At 42.4% G+C, this 24,328-nt stretch overlaps 1 protein-coding gene across 1 annotated transcript in view; it reads left to right on the top strand.

Annotated features, from left to right (window-relative positions):
- The window catches only part of MPZL1 (myelin protein zero like 1), a 62,384-nt gene that overhangs the window by 8,078 nt on the left and 29,978 nt on the right, over positions 1-24,328 (top strand). The window lies entirely within an intron of this gene.

Raw genomic sequence — 24,328 nt, 5'->3', positions numbered from 1 at the left:
TGTGTCACCAGGGAAGTCCCAGTACAAACTCTTTTGGCTGCAAAATTTGACCTGAACTAATGAGAGACTATTTTCAATCGTGATCCACTTGGTAAGACTAATTATATGTTTCAATACAGAAATACTCATGTGTTTGTTTATGGGATGCTGCCCTATACCCGGCTGGGGCTGTTATATAATATATAGTATATGCATTGTATTAATTTTCTGAAATCTGAAAAATTCTACCTTCTGAAACACATCTAATACATAAAGCTAATGGCTTGCCACTTAATCACCTTTAATCTCCTTTCTTAATTTATGCTAGTTTGGACTCGGCCTCTTTATTCAAGGGGTTCTAGATCTGTAAACTGGCGCAAGTCTGGGAATTGATGGAGGAGATGTGACTTTTTGTTTGTATGATTCAAGTTAGACTTTTGTTCACGTGACCTAGAACTTTTCTGCTTACATAGATCAAGTAAGAATTTAGTTGGCTGCCCATCTATATCATTTCCAGGAGCACTATGATCAACTGACCAACGTTGCATGTCCCTGTGAGTCAGACTATTCTGGTTGCTGCTTTCCCTCTGTTGTCCATTATGGTAACTATACCTGCCTTGCCTTTGACAGCTGAGTGCTGCCACTTCCCCTGACACTCCAGGATCCAGTTCCTTCCATTGCATTTAGGAAGCATCACATCAGTGTTAACAATTCCCTCTGTAAGTTCTGGCTTACAGAGAAGAGTGGTCCCAGGGCTCTTCAAAGATGCTGGGGCTCCTGTCACAAATTTATTTCTCATAGTTATGCTGACAGGCATGTCTGCTGGACCTTCCCAGGGTGGATGATTGTGTCTTAAATGACAAATCTACTCTAACTTTCCAATCTCCCTGAACCTTCATTAAATCCCTTCCCCTAGGGACTTCCCTGGTGGCGCAGTAGTTGGGAATTCGCCTGCCAGTGCAGGGGACATGGGTTTGAGCCCTGGTCTGGGAAGATCCCTCATGCCGTGGAGCAACTAAGCCCGTGCACCACATCTACTGAGCCTGTGCTCTAGAGCCCGCAAGCCACAACTACTGAGCCCATGTGCCACAACTACTGACGCCACGTGCCACAACTACTGACGCCTGCATGCCTAGAGCCCGTGCTCCACAACAAGAGAAGCCACCGCGATGAAAGCCCACGCAGTGCAATGAAGAGTAGCCCCCGCTCGCCACAACTAGAGAAAGCCTGCACGCAGCAACAAAGACCCAATGCAGCCAAAATAAATAAATAAAGTAATTAATTTAAAAAAAATTCCTTTCCTCTACATTAAGCCAAGGAGGGTCTGGCATTCCAAGTTCATTTACTGTGGGCCACTCTTGGTCCATGTTTTAGCCAAGGAACCAAAACAAACTGTTAGAGCTCTTTCTAAAGCCTTGAGTTGCGGCATTAAATGCAGAATATCTATTTAATGGGCTCTTATCGATCTATTTGGCCTGATTCAACTTGATGTTCCTTCCACCATTATCCCACATGCTTAGTATCCATTCCACACGTATTCCCTGATTTCTGTCTGTGTGAATTAGAAAAATCAAGTAGTTGTTTTGGAGTGTAGTGCATCTCCTCATGGGTCACACTTTGTACCTGTAGGGACCTTCTATGACTTGAGTCTAGTGATAATCAAAGAATCAAAGAGTGGGATGGGTGGTCGAGACAATCAGCAGTGTCTTTCAAGGCAGCTGCCTCAGGGGAGGCCATTAAGGTTTCCTCCAGCCAAGCAGGGTTAATCTCAGGCTGGGGTCTGCTTCTACTGGCAGAGAAGACTGATATTTCGGGGTTCAATGTCCCCAGCTTTATCAGGGTCTTCCCACAGGGTCCCCACTCCTCAGTCAGTGCCCTCACTTTAACAGTAGACACCTGTGAAGTTGGGGATTCAAATTGCTTTGTTAATTCAGCCAATCTCAGGATGAAATTCTGGATTTGATTTTTAGCAGTCTCAGCCCTGTGGCTGTAGGAGATAAGGGTCCCTTTCAGGGTAGACATAGAAGTTTTCTGGTCATTTATGAACACTTGAACTGGGAATTTGAATCCTTGAGCTCATCCTTCCCCCACTTTGTCTAGTGACTTTAGGAGCAATTAACCAATATCATTATCCTCATTAATTTGACAAAAATGTTCAAAGGTGTTATATACATGGTCATCCAGAACCTTGCCTTTTGTAAGTGTTTGATTAGGCGTATTCACTGGTGATGCTTTGCATATCTCTGTGGCCACATTGTGCCATGGCTATCAGTGCTCCCTTTACTACTGGAAATAGTCATTAGTGTCTTTAAGTCTCATCAGAGTGGAGAGCCAGTTCCAGAAACCCCAGAACCAATTCAGAAAACTCATCCTTAAGATTCTCTTCTTCTAGAACCATTCTTGGTACCAAAATCTGTATTAGTCAGAATTCTCCACAGAACCAGAACCAGCAGGATAAATGGATGGATGGATGGATAGATAGATAGGTACATAGATAGATAGATAGATAGATATTTTAAGGAAATGACTCACACAACGGTGGAGGCTTTGTAAGTCTAAAATCTGCAGGGTAGGCTGGCAGGCTGGAAATTTAAGGAAGTAGTATAGTTGGAGTCTAAAGGCAGTCTGCTGGTAGAATTCTTTCTCATAGAGGTCAGTCTTTGTTTTTTTAAGACCTTCAGCTGATTGGATGAGCCTCACCTAACATTAGGGAGGATAATCTGCTTTACTCAGAGTCTGCCACATTCAGTGGTAATCTCATCCAAAAGCACACCTTCATAGAAACATCCACAATAGTCTTTCAGCAAAGATTATTGGTCCAGCTGGTGGCCCAGCCAAGTTGACACATAAAATTAACCGCCACACCAGTAATGAATTATAAAAGATAAGCCATAAGTGGAGATCTCAAATTGTTGATTTCCCTTGACTGTAAACAGTTCTCTCCCTTGCTCTGTTTTAACACTTCCTGTTCACACCTCAGGTGAGTGTGATCTGACTTCTGCCTAGTAAACACCTAGTAAACACTTTGATATAGGTCACCTGAGGTTGCCAAACCAACTGCCCTATCAGTATTTCAGGTCTTTTCTTTCTGGACTGTTTTGCTTCCTCGACATTTTTGACCACCTTGATCTTATTTCCTTTGTCGTTGTGACATCACTTGTGATTCTCGTCTCTCTTCCCTGTCTGCTCCAAGCATCCGCCCTCTGCCTGTCCCCCAGCATTGATTCTAAGGTTCTGCTCTCAGCCATCTGCTGGTCTCATCACGTGCTCATCTTTGGTGACCTCATCCAATTTTGTTCTTGTTACTGCAATTCATATCTGGCAGGTAAGGCATTCGATAAAGATTTGTTAAATACATGGTGACTCCCAAATATATCTCCTGTGGTCTGAACTGCAGACTCTTACCCACTGCCCATGTCCATTTGAATGTCTAGAGGCACCTCAAACTTTGTATGTTCAAAACTCCACCCCATGTATCTCTCCTTTCCAAACGCTGCCTCTACTTCCCTCCAGTGGCCTTTATTCTTGTTGTTTCCCACTGTCCCGTTTGCCTCTCTCAGACAAGAACTTGAACATCATCTTAGAATCCTTCCTTTCCCTCACCCCACCTCCGTGGGTTTAATCAGAGCCCTGCCAATGTTTACCTTCTATTTCTGAATCCACCCCTTGTTTTCCATTGCACTTGGACAAGTGCCCATCTTTCTAAGTCCAGATGACTGCGGGAGCATCCTAACTGGTCTCCCCAGTGCTAGTCATGTTCCGCTCAGGTCCACCCTCCCAGTTGTTGCCAGAGGGATCTCTTATGGGCAGCCTTCATTGTGCTACCCTCCGCTAAGACCCCCCATCCCTTCCCGTAGTCTCCAGGGTAAGCTCAGGGCCTTAGCTTGATTCATGTGTTCTGCCCCGTCACCTGCCATTCCCTTCCTTGCACTTTATTGATTGTTTGCAACATCGCTGCATGGTTCACTCTTTGGTCTCCTTGATTTTCTGTATGGTATGTTCACTCTCCCTCCTGATGACCCTTCTCCCTATTTATTTACTTGGCTACCCCTGTTTAGCTTCCTATCTCAAGTGCACGCTCATCTGGCAGATATTCTGAGGCAAGGCCAAGTGACCTGCCTCTAAGCTTCTGCTCTATCACTTCATCTGAAATCATCTTTTTATATGATTGTTTCTCTGAATGCAGAACTGTGCCTTATTCATCTTTAGGTCTCCAGTACTTAGCACACTACCTGGAACGTAGTAAGTGTTTAGTAGATATTAGGTGAACTGTTGAATTGAACCCCATGTAGGAACTTTAAACATTAGAGCAGAGATTGCGTGAAACTAAGGAGGTAGGTCCTTCTGGAACTTGGAATCTCAAGAGCCAGGGAGCAGTCAGATGTCAGTTTTGTAGTTCAGACATTGGATTTGACAGTGATATGGCTCAGGGGGGAAACTGTCTAACCAAGCTCTCAAGGGCATTGTATCTAGTAAGAACATCATGTCAGCTTATTGATGTTCAGTGAGCATTATAAATGCTGGGGTGCTAGAATGTTTAAGTGGATTGAGTTGTTAATGTATTTTTCTCCCTGTCCAAAGACAGACTGTCCCCACAAGATTGCCCAGGGATTATGGGATCAACTCAATGGACGTTTATTGAATGACCATGATGGCTATGATCGTCAAGCCATGATAGCCTGAAACACCCCTCTCTCCATGGTAGGCATATAACTGGCAGATACATTGGATTGGTTAAGTCATCCTCTTCACTGGAGAGGGCTGTCACATACTGACAATGACACTTTAGACACGAGGAGACAGCCTGGAAACCTTCATTGGAAACCTTGATAGTTTCCTGCACCTTGAGAGTTTTCCTAGACAGAGAGCCTATCGTATAGAGTGGATCCTCTCTACAGATGACGAACATCATCTATTGAGTGTTGATACTTCTTTCAAAATTCGTAGACCTTCCTTTTTTTTTTTTTTCTTTAAGTAATCAGTTCTATACCAGATCTCAAGGTATATAATATACTAATGTTGAATGGGAAGAGCATTGGACTTAGGAGTCAGAGTACACAAAAGTGAACACAAACACACTGAACACTCATGTCAATTAACAATGCAACGGCACAAAATAAAATGAGCATACAACCGCTAACCCCATTATTTGCTGGTCTCCATTGCTCTAGTTTGTATTCTCCCTACTGTTTATAGCTGAAAATACATGATTTCTTCCCTGTATGTTTATTCTTTCTTGGTTCTTCCACTAGAGTATAAATCTCCACTAAGGCCCAGAAAGTGCCTGGGACATAGTGGGAACCCAGTAAGTGTTTGTTGAATATATTTGTTGGGGGTGGGCAGAGTCTTGCTATAGTACTTTATTCAAGTTTGTTCATTGAAAGTTTTGAAATAAAAGAGCTTTTTGAACTTTTAACTAAAACTCTCTAAAACTCGAAGGTATCATTTACCTTATACAACTGTGGAAATTGAGCTCTGGAATTCTCAGTAGGTGCTGCCTTCCCATAAGCATTGCCATGATACCCTAAGAAGCCCCAGGGAGCCCATTAAGCAGCTGTATACCTGGGGAATGCAGCCAGAGAACCTGTGTGTCCCTTACTCTCGGGGAGTATCTGGATTGACCCTTTCATTCTTCATCTCCCCGTTGACCACAGTCCCCTGTGGGAGGTCCCTGGGTGCATGCTGTCTCTTGAGGAGTTGGTTCTTGCTACTGAGAACATCTTCTACCATGGCCACATCTCTCTTACCCTCTGTCTTCTCGGAGCCTCGTCATCACCAGAAAATGCACCAACTCCAAACTCTCATCCTCCTCTTCAAGTGCGACCTCCTTCCAGTCTCCCTGCAGTGCTTTCTGGAACTCATTAAGACGTGTGACTCTTTCCAACTCTCTTGACATTAGTCACTTCCCCTCTGCGCCTCCCTCTGTCTCCAGCTTGGAGTCCGTGGTCCATTGTTGTAATCACTCCCTTTCAAATACTCCTACTTCCCTTGCCCTCCGTCCCTCCACTGTGATCAGCTGGCCAGCCCCCAACCCCGTGCTCTCTTTTCATCTCCTCAGGGATCTGTTGCTTTCGTCATTGCCGCTCTTTGGATCATTCTTAGTACAACACAAACAAGCTCTAGAATTTCTAATCTTTAAAGGTCCTTTCTTGGTCCCACAGTCTCCTTAGCTACATTTCTGAAAAGTTGTCTGTACTCCCGTCTTTGTGCACATCTCTGCCCTTCCCAGCCGTCCTCACAGGCTGCCCCCCTCCACACCGCTGAAACGTCTCACGTCAGGGTCACCAGTGCACCCCAAGTTGCCAGACTCTCTAGATCCTTTTCTGTAGTCATCGCCTGAGACCCCCTGCCATTCCTCTTCTCTTTTCTTTCCTGACACCCCATTTTCTAGTTTTCTTCCCCTCTCACAATCTGCTCCCCTTCATCCACCTTTGGCAGGGTCTTCCTTCTCTCCACACCTGCCCTTACAGGGTCTGGTGTTCCTCCAGATTTAGGCCTGACCCTCATCTTTCACGACATTATTTTCTGACATGATGGCGTTTTCTTCTGTGGTTTTCAGTGCTGTACCACTTGCATGCTGGTAACTTCAGAAATTTATGCACAGCCCAGACCTCTGAGTTTCAGACCTGCATATCCAGTTCCCTACTTGACTCCATTTGGAGGTCTCATAGGCATCGCAAACTTAACATTTCCAAAAATGCGGGTTGATTTCTATTCCTTCTCCCCAGTTAAATCTCTAGCTCTGTAAGCACTTTACTTATTCAGTTGCTCAGGCCAGAAACTCAGGCGTTATTCTTGGTGTATTCTTTTTCTTCATTCCCATATCAAGTTATCAGCAAGAAATCCTGTTGATTGTCCATTTCTCTTTCCATCTTCTCTCCTCCGGTCCAGGTCACCACTGCTCTATCCCAGAACTATTGCAGTAACTTCTTCATGAATTTCCCTCCTGCTGCCCACGTTCCTCTCCATTAGAACTATTTTAAAGTGCATGTCATTTTCCTGAAACGTTTTAAAACCTGTTGGTCTGATCAAATTATTCTTGTTTCCATAATGTCAAAAGCCTGGGATATAAGCATAAGAGTATATTGCTTAATTGTAGTATTATGGGCAGATATATTAATAGTAACTTTCAAATGAAAAAGATACTTTCCAACTTTTAAAATAAATATACGTGGAGCTTCCCAGGTGGCGCGGTGGTTGGGAATCCGCCTGCCGATACAGGGGACGTGGGTTCGTGCCCCGGTCTGGGAGGATCCCACGTGCTGTGGAGCGACTGGGCCCGTGAGCCATGGCCTCTGAGCCTGCGTGTCCGGAGCCTGTGCTCCGCAACAGGAGAGGCCACAGCAGTGAGAGGCCCGCGTACCGCAAAAAAAAAAAAAATAATAATAAACACAAACAAAGAAACAAACAAATAAATAAATATACATGGATTGCCTTAAGGAATTTTGGTAAGGAGTCTGTTATCAGTCTACCAGAGTCAGAATAGATAGTTTCATTTTGTAACTAGAGCACAAACTCTAGATATGTCATTTTCTAGGTGGTGGTGATAGTGGTAACTTTAAACCAATGTGTACTATGTTTGATATGGTAGAGAGTTGTAAATGTGATAGAGGGATGTCTTTTTTAACTCATTCAGTTGATAGGTTTGTTGATAGGGTTTATCACTCAAAATCAGACACTTTGTGAGAATGTTCTGCAGATCTCTTTTTTATTATTATTATTATTAAAAAAATTTTTTTTTTTGCTGTACTCGGGCCTCTCACTGTTGTGGCCTCTCCCGTTGCGGAGCACAGGCTCTGGATGCGCAGGCTCAGCGGCCATGGCTCACGGGCCCAGCCGCTCCGCGGCATGTGGGATCCTCCCAGACCGGGGCACAAACCCGCGTCCCCTGCATCGGCAGGCGGACTCTCAACCACTGCGCCACCAGGGAAGCCCCCTGCAGATCTTTTTATGGCTGTTGGAGCCAGCTTCATAGGCAGGCAATCAGCACAGTCGCGCAGGACCTCGCACTCAAAGGACCTTATAACCAGCTTGGGGTTTACTGCTCTGAGGCCACCGTCTTGAGAGTCTTAATAATTTTACCTTTGACTGTGTCCGTTGTAAGTGACGTCTGAGGAGGCAGTGCGGTGTGCGTGGGGCTCAGCCTGAGCTCACATGGACGCTTGCGTCCTGCAGCCTCCTGGCCTCCCAGGGATGGGTGTTTGGCCCAGTGTTCTCCAGCCCCAGGTGCCTTGGGGTATCCTTGGGTGGAGCAGCACGGTGACCATTCCCTTCCCCCTAGGCTGGCAGCACCCTGGTGAGTTTGGTGGGCAATTCAGCAGTGTCCTCTTACCCTCCTGATCCAAGTACCAAGCCCTCTCCCACCCCTGTCTTGGGCCCTGCAAATTGTGTAGCTCCTGGCTGTGGAGGGTGACTGTTAGCAAGTACTGTGGGAAGTTTCTGGACTAAAATCATATTGGTTATGCTTTATGGTCTGGAGTTGGCAGTGTGACCAATCATTTGCACTTTATACTGGAGCAATCCCAAAGTCATTCTCTAAGAGAAGTGCTGCTTTGCTTGCCAGGGGCATTCCCATGGCTCACCTCCCACCCATGGGCGAGATGGCCACAGATCTAGGTGAGAGGTTTGATTTGGCACCTCAGTTTCTGCAGTCAACCTGCTTTGTTCTTTGAACTGTCAAGAATGTGGATCTACCTTTGATAATCAACACAGAGCCACACTAGCAAAGAATATAACAGGAAATGTTTTGCCAAACAACTTTTATCGGGAGCCCAGTTAAGGGAAGTGATATTTGCAGAGGATTGTTCAAGTGATATGCAGTCCATTTATTTCTGTAGCTGTTCCACGTCCTGCCCTTGGTTTAGCTTTGTACTTGGACAGTCATGCTTTGGATCCTTACACAGTTGCTTTCTTTGAATCCTGTTGTGGTGTAATGTCATCAGCATTTTTTTTTAAGGGGTGTCAGGAGAGCCTGCTTTATAAAACTCACTGTTGCACTGCTCCAAGTTGTTCTTGAAGACATGCCCCCTGCATTACTCAGGGTGCCCTACAGAAGGTACATGAGAAGTCTTTCCTGGAGGCGGTGGCCAGGAAAAGCTTTGTTTTAGCCAGTATATAGACCATATCTCCTGCATATATGTGTTCTGTTACCCTACCCCCAATCCTGATCTTTTAATGGATATTATCCTGCTTCCGTGTTTTATTTAATGTTTATGTTCATACGTATTTTTAGGAAGCCACATCAACTCCTTCATATAACTAGGCAGAGTATAAATAAATGAAAGGAACGATGCCTCTTGCTTCCAGTAGTCAAGTCATAGTGTTTTCTTTTCCATTGCTCTGATTCCGGTTCACTTGGCCTCTGTCTCTGGACTCTGCGTGAACAACTGTTGACCATTATTTACTTAAAGATTACCTTAGAACACCTTCCATTTCAAAAAAAAGTAGATCTCATGGAGGCGGAGTGTGCAGCCTTTCTGTCCTCTACTTTCAGCTCTGTTTACACCATTCTCAAAGCTAGCCAGTCCACTAGCATTGCTGTGTACACCTGGGGATCCTGACACTGTGAAGGTGCTTGGCAGGTACAGTGGAGGACGGTGGGAATGACCTCTGCCCTCAAGGTGCTCAGAGTCCATTTGGAGAGATAACTAATATGCATGAAGTAAATGGGACTGACATTTCTAGACTCCTTACTAATGCAAATTTTTTCAGAGAAAAGAGGCTATTGTCTATTTTGATAGATACTTTTTAGAGTCCGGAAGCGTCACATTGCACAAATACACCTAAATGTTTTTGCAGCTGCGTATTTATTTATCAAGTAGACGTATGGAGCTTATCCTAGGCCAGGTACTCTAATAAGCCCTTTATAAATATTAACTCATTTAATTCCCATAATAACCCTATGAGGTAGACACTATTATTAGAGCACATTTACAGTAGTAACAGCTGAGGCACCAACAGGCTTTTGCCCAAGGCTGTTCTTTCATTATTCCGTGTTATTTCAGGTGGCTCTCTGGCTGCTATCGCTGCAGACCACAGAGCCACACTGGTGGTTTCCCAGGAAAAAGTGTAGATATCTTGTAAAAAACTTACCTTACTAGGGGGAGAAGTTTTGAAGTGTAAGATAAATAAGATCCATTAGAAAGTATATCTGGATGAAGCCAAGAGGTTTCTTTGCTTGTTTTTTGGCCACACGGCTTGCGGGACATTAGTTCCCCAACCAGGGATCGAACCCGGTCCCACGGCACCGAAAGTGCCAAGTCCTAACCACCGGACCGCCAGGGAATTCCCTCCAAGAGTTCTGTAAGAACTTACACATTTACAGATGGGTTTTCCCACTTCCTCCCTCTGAAATAAGTTTACATATAGGCCTTAATAAAAGTCCTTATCATGGCTACTTTACAATAGTGGGTGAACATTTGTATCCATTTATATCATTAAATTTATTTACTTTAAATTGGGAGTGAAATCATAACAGAATAATATCTGCTGCCAGCAATTCAAGAATAAATATTGCTGTGATCACTCCAGAGGTGAGGTGGACACCACAGCCCCACACCCCGTATTTGGTTCAGATATAAGAATTGATGATGCCACATATGTACCAAGAAGGTATGAAGAGATTTGTTAGTCATGTAATAAGGCTTTCTGGGAAGGGCAGGGCAGGCTTCTCAAGCTGGTCCAAAAGTGGCTTGAAAGAACAGGGAAATAAGTCTGGCTTTGCTTTTATTTTGATTAGATGATGGGGCCTGGGGTCAGAGCTCCCATCTGTGCTTTGGACCGGGGCTTGGTTTTAGCTTCCCATCTGCCCCCAAAGGAGGGATCACCTGGGTTTTCTTATCAGCTTCCCCTCGGGAAAGGGGATTGGAACAGCTTGAAAGTTGTCAGCAAACATCAGATTCTCTATTACAAATATATTTTTAAGTGCTTATCGTTGTTTATATTGTGGGGCAAAAATGTTGTCTCTGTACTAAGTAAACACCATTAATCTCATGTTGCAAATGGAAGATTCAGCACATTCTGTTAAGAATGTTTTTGGAACCCCGGATACAAGAGCATATCCTGTGTGTCTTTCAAAAACACTGAAAAATTTAACATCTCCAATATGTGTGGGTTAACAGTGATGCTGAAGGGCTTCCCTGCTGGCACAGTGGTTAAGAATCCGCCTGCCAATGCAGGGGACATGGGTTCGAGCCCTGGTCCGGGAAGATCCCACATGCCGTGGAGCTCCTGAGCCTGCGCTCTGGAGCCCGTGAACCACAACTACTGAGCCCGTGCACTACAACTACTGAAGCCCGCGCACCTAGAGCCCCGTGCTCCGCAACAAGAGAAGCCACTGCAATGAGAAGCCCCCACCACAACGAAGAGTAGCCCCCGCTCGCTGCAACTAGAGAAAGCCTGCTCACAGCAACAAAGACCCAATGCAGCCAAAAATGAATAAGTAAAATAATTAAAACAAAAATGATGCTGAAATACTGGGTATTGCCTGAGTCACTATGGGCAAAGAAGCTTTTTTTTTTAAGCTTTATTTTTATGGCATTAATGATTTCTAAGTTTTATCACATTCTTTTTGTACTTCATTAGACAGATCCTTAATAAATAGGAACTCTTTTTTAACTGATTTTTTTAAAAAATTATCTGTGTACAATATTTAAAGGTTACTTTCCATTTACAGTTATTACAAAATATTGGCTGTATTTCCTGTGTCATCCTTGAGTTTATCTTACACCCAATAGTTTGTACCTCCCACTCCCCCACCCCTATGTGCCCCTCCCCGCCTCCCCACTGGTAACCACTATATCTGTGAGTCTGCTTATTTTTTGTCATATTCACTAGTTTGTTATTGTTATATTTTTTAGATTCCACATATAAGTGATATCATACAGTATTGATTTTTTTCTGTCTGACTTATTTCACTTAGCATAGTGCTCTCCAGGTCCACCCATGTTGGTGCAAATGGCCAAATTTCGTTCTTTTTTATGGCTAAGTAGTATTCCAGTGAGTGTGTGTGTGCGTGCATGTGTGTGTGTGCATGCACGCACGTGCACACGTGTATGAATCTCACATCTTATACATTCATCTGTTGATGGACACTTAGGTTGTTTCCATGTCTTGGCAATTGTAAATAATGTTTCTATGAACATTGGGGTGCATGCATGTTTTTGAATTAGTGTTTTTGGTTTTTTTCGGATATATATCCAGGAGTAGAATTGCTGGGTCATCTGGAAGGGAGGTTGAGAAACCTCCATACTATTCTCCACAGTGGCTGCACCAACTTACATTCCCACCAACAGTGTAGGAGGGTTCCCTTTTCTCCACATCCTTGCCAACATTTGTTATTTGAAGATGTTTTGATAATAGCAATTCTGACAGGTGTGACATGATATCTCATTGTGGTTTTGATTTGCATTTCTCTAATAATTAGTGACGTTGAGCATCTTTTCATGTGCCTGTTGGCCATCTGTTCTTTGGCAAAATGTCAGGAACTCTTATTTTTAAATTTAAATAAGCTGGACTCTTATTTTACACTGCATATCTTGGCTTTTAGGTTCTGAGCTAATTATTGGGAAGAAACAAATGTGAGTAAAATCCAAAATCTTAGATGCCAAAGGTCTGGGAGAGACTGGGAAACAATTTACCTATAACAATCAAGAGATGTGTTATAGGTAAACAGACAGATGGAAGACAACATCTTTACCTTTGAGCTTTGTGGTTTACTACATTTTTAAAATTTGAAGACAGTTTTGCACATTTTAATATTTCTGACATTGGGATGTACTTTACAGTCACTGGTGAGTCAGAGCCAGCATTTTTATTTCCCGGTGACACATAAAATAATTTTCTTGTCCTCAGTGGTGTCTCCAAGTTTATGAAATATCCTAAATTTTTTATTACTTTATGTCTTTTAAATATAAATTCATTGAAACTTCAGAAATATCCACGATTAGACCCCAAGTTAGGGGAGCCTTTACAGAGGTGATTATCTTGGAGTTGCCTTGAAGGAAGCACAGGCATTGACCCAGTTTGAGTGAGTGAGTTAGTGGAGGTGGCATTCCAGACCAAACGAGTAGCATGTATAAAGCATATTGTTGTTAAAAGATATTTCGGGGTTCAATGTCCCCAGCTTTATCAGGGTTGTCCCACAGGGTCCCCACTCCTCAGTGCCCTCACTTTAACAGTAGACACCTGTGAAGTTGGGGATTCAAATTGCTTTGTTAATTCAGCCAATCTCAGGATGAAATTCTGGATTTGATTTTTAGCAGTCTCAGCCCTGTGGCTGTAGGAGATAAGGGTCCCTTTCAGGGTAGACATAGAAGTTTTCTGGTCATTTATGAACACTTGAACTGGGAATTTGAATCCTTGAGCTCATCCTTCCCCCACTTTGTCTAGTGACTTTAGGAGCAATTAACCAATATCATTATCCTCATTAATTTGACAAAAATGTTCAAAGGTGTTATATACATGGTCATCCAGAACCTTGCCTTTTGTAAGTGTTTGATTAGGCGTATTCACTGGTGATGCTTTGCATATCTCTGTGGCCACATTGTGCCATGGCTATCAGTGCTCCCTTTACTACTGGAAATAGTCATTAGTGTCTTTAAGTCTCATCAGAGTGGAGAGCCAGTTCCAGAAACCCCAGAACCAATTCAGAAAACTCATCCTTAAGATTCTCTTCTTCTAGAACCATTCTTGGTACCAAAATCTGTATTAGTCAGAATTCTCCACAGAACCAGAACCAGCAGGATAAATGGATGGATGGATGGATAGATAGGTAGATAGATAGATAGTGTGTTGGGGAAAGGGTTAGAAGTTTGATGTGGCAGAAATGTAGGATCTGGGGTGAGATGGGGAGAGTGATAAACTAGCCACAATGGTAACCTGCAGCCAGGCTTTGAAGGGCTTTGTGTGCCCTGCTAGGGAGTCGAGCTGTATTGACACAGCTGTGCAGCCTGGTAAAGCAGCTCTCCCCTCTCGGCATCATCAAGGGGGTGTGTGGCATTGACATAATAATAGAAGAGCGTGGATAAAGCAATATGTCAGATAAGATGGACAGTACAGAACTCTCCAAAGTACAGAACTACACTCTGATTCCAGCTGGACGGTGTGGAATTAAGTGGAAGGGAGAACTTCTTCATCAAGCGGGGCTATTTCCCTCTGCCCCTGTTGTGAGCGGAGTTGGGGTTCAGTGGCCCGTTTTGGAAACCTGTTTCTGCACTAGCTCTGTGACAACGCTGGTGAAAAATAGAGAATGGCTTTCAGAGGGCAGTTTTAATCCACTCGGTTGGAAATTTAGGAGTGGAGCATGTAGGAAGTAGTGTTTCGAAACTGTTTTTGACTTTTTCCTAAGGGTCATTTATTCTTAAATTTATTCCTAAATTAAGGGTCATTTATTAGTCTTAATTTCCTCTAAAGTATAATGTCTGGTAGAGGGAGGTTTTATAATAAAATTTTTTTAGATAGGTTTTCTGCTTTTTTTTTTTTTAAACATGTTTGGGAATTTGATCCAATATAGAAGAAATTTGTTCAGTTTGGGTTTCCAAATAAAAGAGGTACAGAAAATTACTTCATCAAAGAGCCACTGAGAAATAAAGAGTTAGAAGACCAAAAGGGAAAAGTTAATGGAAGCAGAATTAAACAGTATAGAAAAGGAAACTGTACTGATTTTTCTGTTACTTCAGGCTAATTTCAGTAACTCAGTACCATCTATAGCCCCCAAGTGTATTGTTTTGCATAGAGCTTTGCACTGTCAAACCAGTGGAAGGAACTAGTCTATTAAAAACATTTTCTAATTTCATTTGGTTTCTAACTAAAAATTTTGAATAGTACTATGTTGACATAGTTCAAAAGTTAAAAAAGAGTACATAATGAAAAATCTTCCTCTGTCTCCAGTCTTGCCCAGGAAGCCAATGTTAGTTTTCTAACATTGTATCTTTCCAGAGGTACATTATGGAGATGTGAGCAAATCTGTAAGTGGTAGTATCCCATACATTATTGCTCAACAGCTTGCTTTTTTTTTTAAACAGCAGCTTTACTGAGATATAGTTTGCTTACTATGAAATTCACCCTTTTAGAGCATAGGATTCAATGTTTTTTAGTAATTCACAGAATAGTACAGCCACCACTACTACCCAGTTTTAGAATGCTCATTACCCCATAATGAAACCCTGTATTCATGAGTGGGGTCAGTCCCCATTTCCCTCTGCCCACAGCCCCCAGAGTCTACTTCCTGTCACTATGGGTTTGCCTATTCTGGAAATTTTGTGTAAGTGGAATCACATAGTATGAGGCCTTTTGTATCCAGCTTTCACTTACCATGTTTTCAAGGTTCATCTGTGACATAGCATGTATCGATATTTTATTTCTTTCTATGTCTAAAAAAATTCCATTGTATGGATGTGCCACACTTCGTTTCTCCACTCATCAGTTGATGGGCATGTTTTCAGTTCTCTTGGATATATACTTAGGAGTAGAACTGCTCACTCATATGGTAACCCTACGTTTAACCATCGGAGGAACTGCCAGTCTGTTTTCCAAAGGGCTGCGCTACTTTACATTTCCACCAACGATGTAGAGAGTTCTAAGTTCTCCACATCCTCACCGATACTTGTTCGAGTGTTTTTGAATAGCCAGCCTAGTGGGTGTGAAGTGGTATCTCACTGTGGTTTCATTTGCCTTTCCCTAATGATTAGTAATGTTTGAGCACCTTTTCATTTGCTTATTGGCCATTTGTATATCTTCTTTTGAAGAAATATCTATTCAAGTCCTTTGCTCATCTTTTAATTAGTTTGTCTTTTTATTGTTGAATTATAAGGATTACTTGTATATTTTGGATACAAGTCCCTTAATAGATAGATGATTTGTGAATATTTTCTCCCATTCTATGGGTTGACTTTCTTGGTGGTATCCTTTGAGGCACAAAAGTTTTTAAATTTTGATCAAGTCCAATTTACCTATTGTTTCTTTTGTTGCTCATGCTTTTGATATCATACCTAAAAACTATGTTGTCTTCTAAGAATTTTATAGTTTTAGCTCTTACATAATGTCAGTGTACATTTTGAGTTAATTTTTGTATATGGTGTGTCTACCTTTTGCTTTTTTCATTTAATGATATGTCTTGGAGATCATTTCATATCAGCACTAAAGAACTTCCTCATTCTTTCTTAGGATACCAGGGTTTTTAACTGTACAGATATATCAAATTTACTTAAGCAGTCCCCCCATTGACGGAAATTTACATAAACATTTGGGTTTGGAAATTATTTCAAAATGTACTGTGGCTTGGAACGTTATTTCCTACCAGCCTCCTCCAAATGGCAGTTTCAACCATTTGACAGACTTGTTGTTCTAAGCAATTCTTGCCATCCAGAAGCCTTTGAGTAAATGCCAGTCCTCTGGGGAGAATGACCCCAAGGAATTATTTCAAGAGCTTTCCCTCCATTAGATGTTTACAGTAAGTCAAGAGGCAGAAGATTCTTTCAGTTATCTGAAAATATCTGTAAAAATACTTTTGGAGGAACAAGGTGCTCTAAAATTGTGTTGTACATTTTAAACTATAGTCAGTTACAGATGACTTAGGAGCATGTGTCCTCCTCTTACTGTTTTGTGGCATTGTTGTCTCTCGTGTATGTGAATGTAAGTGGGTAAAATCTAAACTTTGGGTGATTCTGCCAGCCACTCAGTAAGCGATAGAGTATCCAGAGATTTTGAAACATGTGGGTTTTTTTTTTAAATAAAGAAGAAGGTTAGGGGAAAATCTTGAAATACACCAACACTTTGATAATCTGCAGAGACTTATCTGGCCACTGGAAAGTAAGCAAAGAAAAGGCCAAGGGACAGCTAAGGTTAATATGGCAAAGTCCATTCCTTCTAGGTCCTGAGTCTTACTTGTAACACAGTTCTTTTTTTTCATTAAAAAAATTTTTTTATTGAAGTATAGTTGATTTACAGCATTGTGCCAATCTCTGCTGTACAGCAAAGTGACTCGTTTTACACGTACATACTTTTTATTTTTTTAAATATTTATTTATTTGGCTGCGTCAGATCTTTTGTTGCGGCACGTGGGCTCTTTGTTGCGGTGGTGTGTGGGCTTCTCTTTGTGGTGCACGAGCTCAAGAGCACACAGGCTTAGTTGCCCTGCAGCCTGTGGGATCTTAGTTCCCCCACCAGGGATCAAACCTGCATCCCCTGCATTGGCAGACAGATTCTTAACCACTGGACCACCAGGGAAGTCCCTACATTCTTTTTGAATATTCTTTTCCATTATGGTTTATGTTTATCCCAGGAGATTGGACATAGTTCCCTGTACTATACAGTAGGACCTTGTTGTTTATCCATTCCAAATATAATAGTTTGCATCTACCAACCCCAAATTCCCAGTCCATCCTTCCCCCCTCCCACCTCCCCTTTGGCAGCCACAAGTCTGATCTCAGTGTAACACAGTTTTTTATTAAGAGACTGTATCCTCTTATTTATACACTGATCAAATTAGCATGATGTCACAAAAAGAACTTTGGAATTGTTCAAATCCTTTTTCTGTTCTTGATGATAATGGATACCTTCAATAAGTTACTTACCCTTTCTGGATTAGAGTCTTTTCATCTGTAAAATAAACATGAACTAGATGAGCTTCCAAGCCCTTAATAGATTAGAGCAATTAATTAGGAGGTGGAATAGAGGATGCTGAAGGCAAACTGCCATCAGCAATGCTGACAACTGATTACCTGAAGACAGCTAGGTAGGGCCAAATAGCCCTACATATCTGAGTGGCCCCAGAGGGTATCACTAAATTATATTATGTTCTTGATGTCCACACAAGTCCTGAGTTACCAAAGAGTTAGCCAAAAATTCAACAAAATAGTATATTATTTCTTTTCCATTTTTATTTTGATATAATTTTAGACTTACAGAAAAGTGGCAAAAGAATGCAAAGAATACCATCTACCCTTCAACCAGATTTCTCAAATGTTAACATTTTATTACATTTTCTTAATCCTCACGTGTGTATCTCTCAACTATGTGAAAGCAGCAGAAATGCTGGTCCTTTCTCCTTAAATACTGTGTGTGTGTGTGTGTGTGTGTGCGTGCGCGCGCACCTGTCTTTATCCTTAAATACTTTAATGTGTATTTCTTAAAGACTAAGGACAAGGGAACTCCCTGGTGGTCCAGTGGTTAGGACTCGGCACTTTCACTGCTGTGGGCCAGGGTTCAATTCCTGGTCGGGGAACTAAGATCCCACAAGCTATGCCTTGTGGCCAAAAGAAAGAAAGAAAGACTAAGGACATCATCTTATATAACCACAGTGTAATTATCTGACTTTATTCGGGTGTTGCCAGTTGCCCCAATGATGTCCACCCTAGCAGAAGAAAATCCAGAATGGTGTGTTTCATCCAGTTGTCATGTCTCTTTAGTCACCTTTAGTCTGCAGCACTTCCTGAGTCTTTTTTCCCTTAATTTTTTTTTTTCTTTGCGGTTATGCGGGCCTCTCACTGTTGTGGCCTCTCCCGTTGCGGAGCACAGGCTCGGGACGTGCAGGCTCAGTGGCCATGGCTCACGGGCCCAGCTGCTCCATGGTACGTGGGATCTTCCTGGACCCGGGCACGAACCCGTGTCCCCTGCATCGGCAGGCGGACTCTCAACCACTGTGCCACCAGGGAAGCCCTCCCTTAATTTAAATTAGCATTCTTGAAGAGTACAAACCAGTTATGTAGTAGAATGTCCCTCCATCAGGTTTGTCTCATGATTCAGGTTATGCATATTTGGCAGGAGTACCGCGGAAGTAATGTTCTGTTCTTCTCAGTACATCATATAAGGAGATGTTCGTTACCGATGGGTTCCATTATTAGTGACATTAACTTTGATCCTCAGTTAAGATGGTGTCTGCCATATCTCTCCACTGTAAAGGAGCTATCTTTTCCCTTTGTAATTAATAACTATCTTGTGGAGGAATGCTTCAAAACTACATAAATATTGTTTCTCTGCAAATCTTCACTCACTGTATTATTGTTTTATGAAGACAGAAGAAAAATAATACATTTTAGCAAGATTTTCATCAAAATGGTTGTGGTGGTAAAAAAATAACTTCAAGGAACTTGTGGCAACCATATGACAAATATGATCATGTAGAATTCCTTATTACTAATTATTTAAAAGAAATTAGATATATGCAGTAGTTAGTTTTTAAAAAGATCCCTCACATATCTAAAGTCAATTTGTAGGTTTATAAATGTAAAAATAATTTGGTTTCTTAGTAGTATTATTGCTTTTGAAAGATTTAGGGATGAGTTATTCCCGGAAGTTTTTCTCCTTTGTCCAGTATTAGGGGCAGAATGAACCAAACAAAAATTGTTGGAGGAAGTAAATCTTCTAAATGCCTCTCCTTTCCCTCCTTTTTCTGTGTTTCTTCACATCTCTGCCAAGAAGCCCACTTTGACCTTATTGCCCAGCTTAAAAACATTCAGTGGTGCCCATTTCCCCACAGGATAAAGTTCCAACCTCTCAGCCTACCTTTTCAACTTTAAAGCTTTCTTCTACTCCAGCCAGAGTAATCTACACAATCCATTTGGAAACAGCATCTCATGTTTTTGTCTCTGCAAAATGCTCTTCCTATCTTGATTCTTCTCAGCATTCCAGATAAAATTCAAGTGTATTTCCCCTAAAACACTCCCTGACCTCTTCATTTTTCAAACTTCAACATTAATTAACTACATGTAGTCTATTTGCTACTTCACAGAGATGCTTTAGTAGGAACTTTTTTAGGGACAATAAGGTGGTGTAAACAAGAAATAAAATACAGACTGGGTAGCCTGTAAGCCTCGTTTGGAAGGCTGTTCTCCCATGTCCTCCCTTGTGCCCAGACCCTGCACACAGTAGGCACTCAGTGTTTGCTGTATACATTCTTGCGTGTGTGTGTGTGTGTGTATGTTCATGCATAGTATCTAAGGAGACTGCATCCCCCATAGAATGTAGCACTTATTTGCTATTCAATAAATGAATAATTCGGACTTCTCTGGCGGTCCAGTGGTTAAGACTCCACGCTTCCAATGCAGGGGGCGCGGGTTCAATCCCTGGTTGGGGAACTAAGATCCCACATGCCGTGCAGCGTGGCAAAAAAAAAAAAAAAAGAGTTATTTAATTGATATTATTGTCTTTTTTTGTTTTATTCTAACAAAGCCTGCACCTCAACAGGAAAGGGGGCACACATTTCCATTCTTGTCTCATATTTTACTTCTGTCCAGAGGTGAGCATTTACACTTTGAACTCTTTCGGGCATTGATAAGTTGGTGCTGATTAATCTGGACTCTTTTGCCAGAGTTTTCTAAGAGCCAGAGAGAGTTTGACTGAGTAGGATTACTTCCATTTAAGGGCAACTTGGTTTCTTTATTTTTTTTTTAAAGGTGCTTATACATTTCATTAACCAAAGCTTCACGTTATAGGAATCCTAAAAATACAGCTGTTTTCGGTCTGTTTACTCCTTAAACGCTCCTTGAGAACTTTGTGGTCACCAGGAATGTTTTATGTGTTCGGCGCGCACAGGCCAAATAAGATGAGGTTCCGTCCCCCAGAGTCTCGAGTGATAGTGGAGTTCAAGACAATTGCAGGGCTCAATACCAAAAAGCTTTGGCTTCTCACTTGAAGGTGTAGCTTCAGTAGACTGCAGCCTACTGGAGAGGCTTACGAGAAACATTGAGTAGTGGGGTGCAAGAGGTGGTCAGATCAGGGAGGGTTTTCCTGAAGTCCTGTTTAGGTGGAGTCGAGATTCTGTAGGATTTCAGAGGTGGCCTCATTCCAAACTGTGCCCAGAGGTATGCCAACTGCGTGGCATGTTGAAGGAAGCCAGGGCAAGCTGATACCAGCTCACCAGCAGTAGCCCTCGCCAAATGTAAAGCAGGAAAGGGGGGATGTTACTTTGAAGAGCTTGGAAGCAATAAGGGAGCTTTTAAACTGGGTTTTAAATAAGAAATTAGAAATTTGCATTTAATTAAGAACCTGTCCAAAGAATTACCAGGTAGAAGATCAGCTCTGACAGTACCTATGGACCTAAAAAGCTTGTAGTATTTCCTCCCTCATTTACTTCACTTCCCCCTGTGTGGTTAAAATGTGGTTAGTCTGTTTGTCCAATTTCAGGTTGCTATGGCAGCAAACTGGTTTTACACACTTACAGTAAACCTGAACTTCCCCAAAACCAAGTGGAGAAGTGGTTTTCAAGCTCTCTTCAATAGACTTCTAGGGGATTTCAGGAACAGTGCTTTAGAATTTCCAAATGTTTGATGTACATTTTGTTTGTTTCTAAAGTATATATATATTTTTAAATAAATTTATTTTTATTTATTTATTTATGACTGTGTTGGGTTTTCGTTGCTGCGTGCGGGCTTTCTCTAGTTGAGACGTGCGGGGGCTACTCTTCGTTGCGGTGCGCAGGCTTCTCTTGTTGCGGAGCACGGGCTCTAGGAGCGCAGGCTTCAGTAGTTGTGGCTCATGGGCTCTAGAGTGCAGGCTCAGTAGTTGTGGTGCACGGGCTTAGTTGCTCCACGGCATGTGGGATCTTCCCAGACCAGGGCTCTGAACCCGTGTCCCCTGCATTGGCAGACGGATTCTTAACCACTGAGCCACCAGGGAAGTCCTCTAAAGTATATTTTTAACCGTTAAAATAATAATAAGGAACAATGTGCCAGACACGAGTTATATTCATGATTTGGGGACTTTGGAAAACACCACCATGTTAACTCTGGCAGCCAATGCATTCTTCAGAATAAAGCACGTTTTTGTAATTTCTATGTATACATTTAAACTTGTAAGTGTCCATTTGATTAAGAGGGTAGTAGACCATCGCCCCAGTCTTTTGAAACATTCAGGTCCACACGTGTGCGCTAACTTATATTTTACAAGTCAACGTACCTATATCTACATCCAATCAAATGCCAGGCAAGGCTTGGCTCATCTGCGTCAGGCGTGGTCCTGTTTATTATAGTATCGTAAGTAGAGTTCAGCATCTCATTGGTGTGCTGGATAGTGGTTACAAGTGTAGAATCACCTGAGGGCCTTTTAAAAGTCCTGATGCCTAGGCCACACCCCATACTAATTAAATCAGAATCCCTAGGAATAGGGGCAGGACCTAGGCATCAGTATTTTCTAGGCATCAGTATCTTCTTTTAATATATTTATTTATTGGTTTTTATTTTTGGCTGTGTTGGGTCTTTGTTGCTGCGCATGGGCTTTCCCTAGTTGCAGTGAGCGGGGGCTACTCTTCGTTGCGGTGGCTTCTCTTGTTGTGGAGCACGCTCTAGGCACGCGGGCTTCAGTAGTTATGGCATGTGGGCTCAGTAGTTGTGGCACACAGGCTTTGTTGCTCTGCGGCCTATGGGATCTTCCTGGACCAGGGCTCGAACCTGTGTGCCCTGCATTGGCAGACGGATTCTTAACCACTGCCCCACCAGGGAAGCCCAGTATTTTTTTTTTTTTTAGTTTTAGGGTTTTTTTGGCCACATTGGGCCTTCGTTGTGGTGCGCAGGCTTCTCATTGAGGTGGTTTCTCTTGTTGTGGAGCATGGGCTCTAGGCACCTGGGCTTCAGTAGTTGTGGTGCACGGGCTCAGTAGTTGCGGCCCATGGGCTGTAGAGCACAGGCTCAGTAGTTGTGGCGCATAGGCTTAGTTGCTCCGCAGCATGTGGGATCTTCCTGGGCCAGGGCTCGAACCTGTGTGCCCTGCATTGGCAGGCAGATTCTTAACCACTGCACCACCAGGGTAGCCCAGTATTATTATTATTATTTTTTTTTTAGTTTTAGTTTTTTTTGGCTGCGTTGGGCCTTCGTTGTGGTGCACAGGCTTCTCATTGCGGTGGTTTCTCTTGTTGAGGAGCATGGGCTCTAGGCACATGGGCTTCAGTAGTTGTGGCACACGGGCTCAGTAGTTGCGGCCCATGGGCTCTAGAGCACAGGCTCAGTAGTTGTGGCGCATAGGCTTAGTAGCTCTGCGGCATGTGGGATCTTCCTGGACCAGGGCTCGAACCTGTGTCCCCTGCATTGGCAGGTGGATTCTTAACCACTGCGCCACCAGGGAAGTCCAGTATTTTTTTTAAATAAACTTTATTTTTCACAGAAAGATTGAGAGGTCATATAGCCATACACCCATATTCCTTCTGCTCCCCACACATGCATAGCCTCCCTCATTACCAACATCCCCTACCAGAGTGGTACATTTATTACAGTGGGTAAATCTACATTGACACCTCATAATCACCCGAAGTCCATCGTTTACATTCTTGGTGTTGTACCCTCTTGGTATTGTACATTTTGTGGGTTTGGACAAATGTATAATGACATATACCCATCAGTACACAGTATCATACAGAGTAGTTTCAGTAGCCATCACTAATTTTCAAAGCTCTCTAGGTGATTCCAAACTATAACCGAGGTTGAGAACCATTGTGTTGTATTCTACTTCTGGGACTTTATTATTGTAAGTTTTGAGTACTTCTTGTCTGACTTGTATATGAAAACTACCTCTATCTCCATTATATATTGGGTTCCCCATAAGATTTTGTTTGAATAAAGGACTCTGTTAAAGGTTGGTAATCAGCATAGTGAAAAGAGCTAGGCTTTGGAGTCTGAGGGTCCTAGATTCAACGTCTGGCTCCACAGCTGCTGAATAAGTCACTTGGGCAAGTTCCTTAACCTCTCTGAGCTTCCGTCCAATAGGTAATACCCAACAGTGACGCTGAAAAATAATAACTGTGCCATAGTTTAATAATGTGTAACCCATGGTAAGCATTTAATAAGTGATGGTTTGTCCATTGCTTCTTTACCTTTTGTCCTATTTTTGGAGACAAGTACCCTCTTGCCATCGAACATAGGCACCTACTTTACCATCTTTTGTTTTGATGTTCCTGTAATATTTTGTATTAGCCTCTTCTGGTTTGGATTACATTTTTGTTCAAATATCTTCTAACATACTGTAGGCTTTCTGATGAAATTAATTTGAGAGCTCGGAAATACAGATTAACAGTACCGTGGTCTTTTGCTTGAGTAGAAATTTTGATGTGCCATTTCAGCCCCTGGGAAGCATAAGGCGCATGAGAGTGTTATTCTGTAATCCATGGGTACGCCCCCAGAGCTTTCAACATGTTCTTTATGCTGAACATTTTAGTCCACTCTCATCTGTCAGAAGTAAAATGATCTGATTTCTTCCCAAAAGTGTCTTCTTTTCATCTCCTTGCTAAGAACTGAGAAATGTTTGGACAGTTTTGGACAAACATTTGGACACAGATGATACAATTCAGGTTGACTACAACTGTGGCGTTTGTGTTGACTGCTTGATTGGAGACTTTGGTCTTTAGTGGAAACTGTGCCCTGTC

This window comes from Mesoplodon mirus, assembly GCF_964341445.2.
Source record: "Mesoplodon mirus genome assembly, chromosome: 3".
In the NCBI taxonomy this organism is placed as follows: Eukaryota; Metazoa; Chordata; class Mammalia; order Artiodactyla; family Ziphiidae; genus Mesoplodon; species Mesoplodon mirus.
This window is presented reverse-complemented; position numbering and strand designations above follow the sequence as displayed.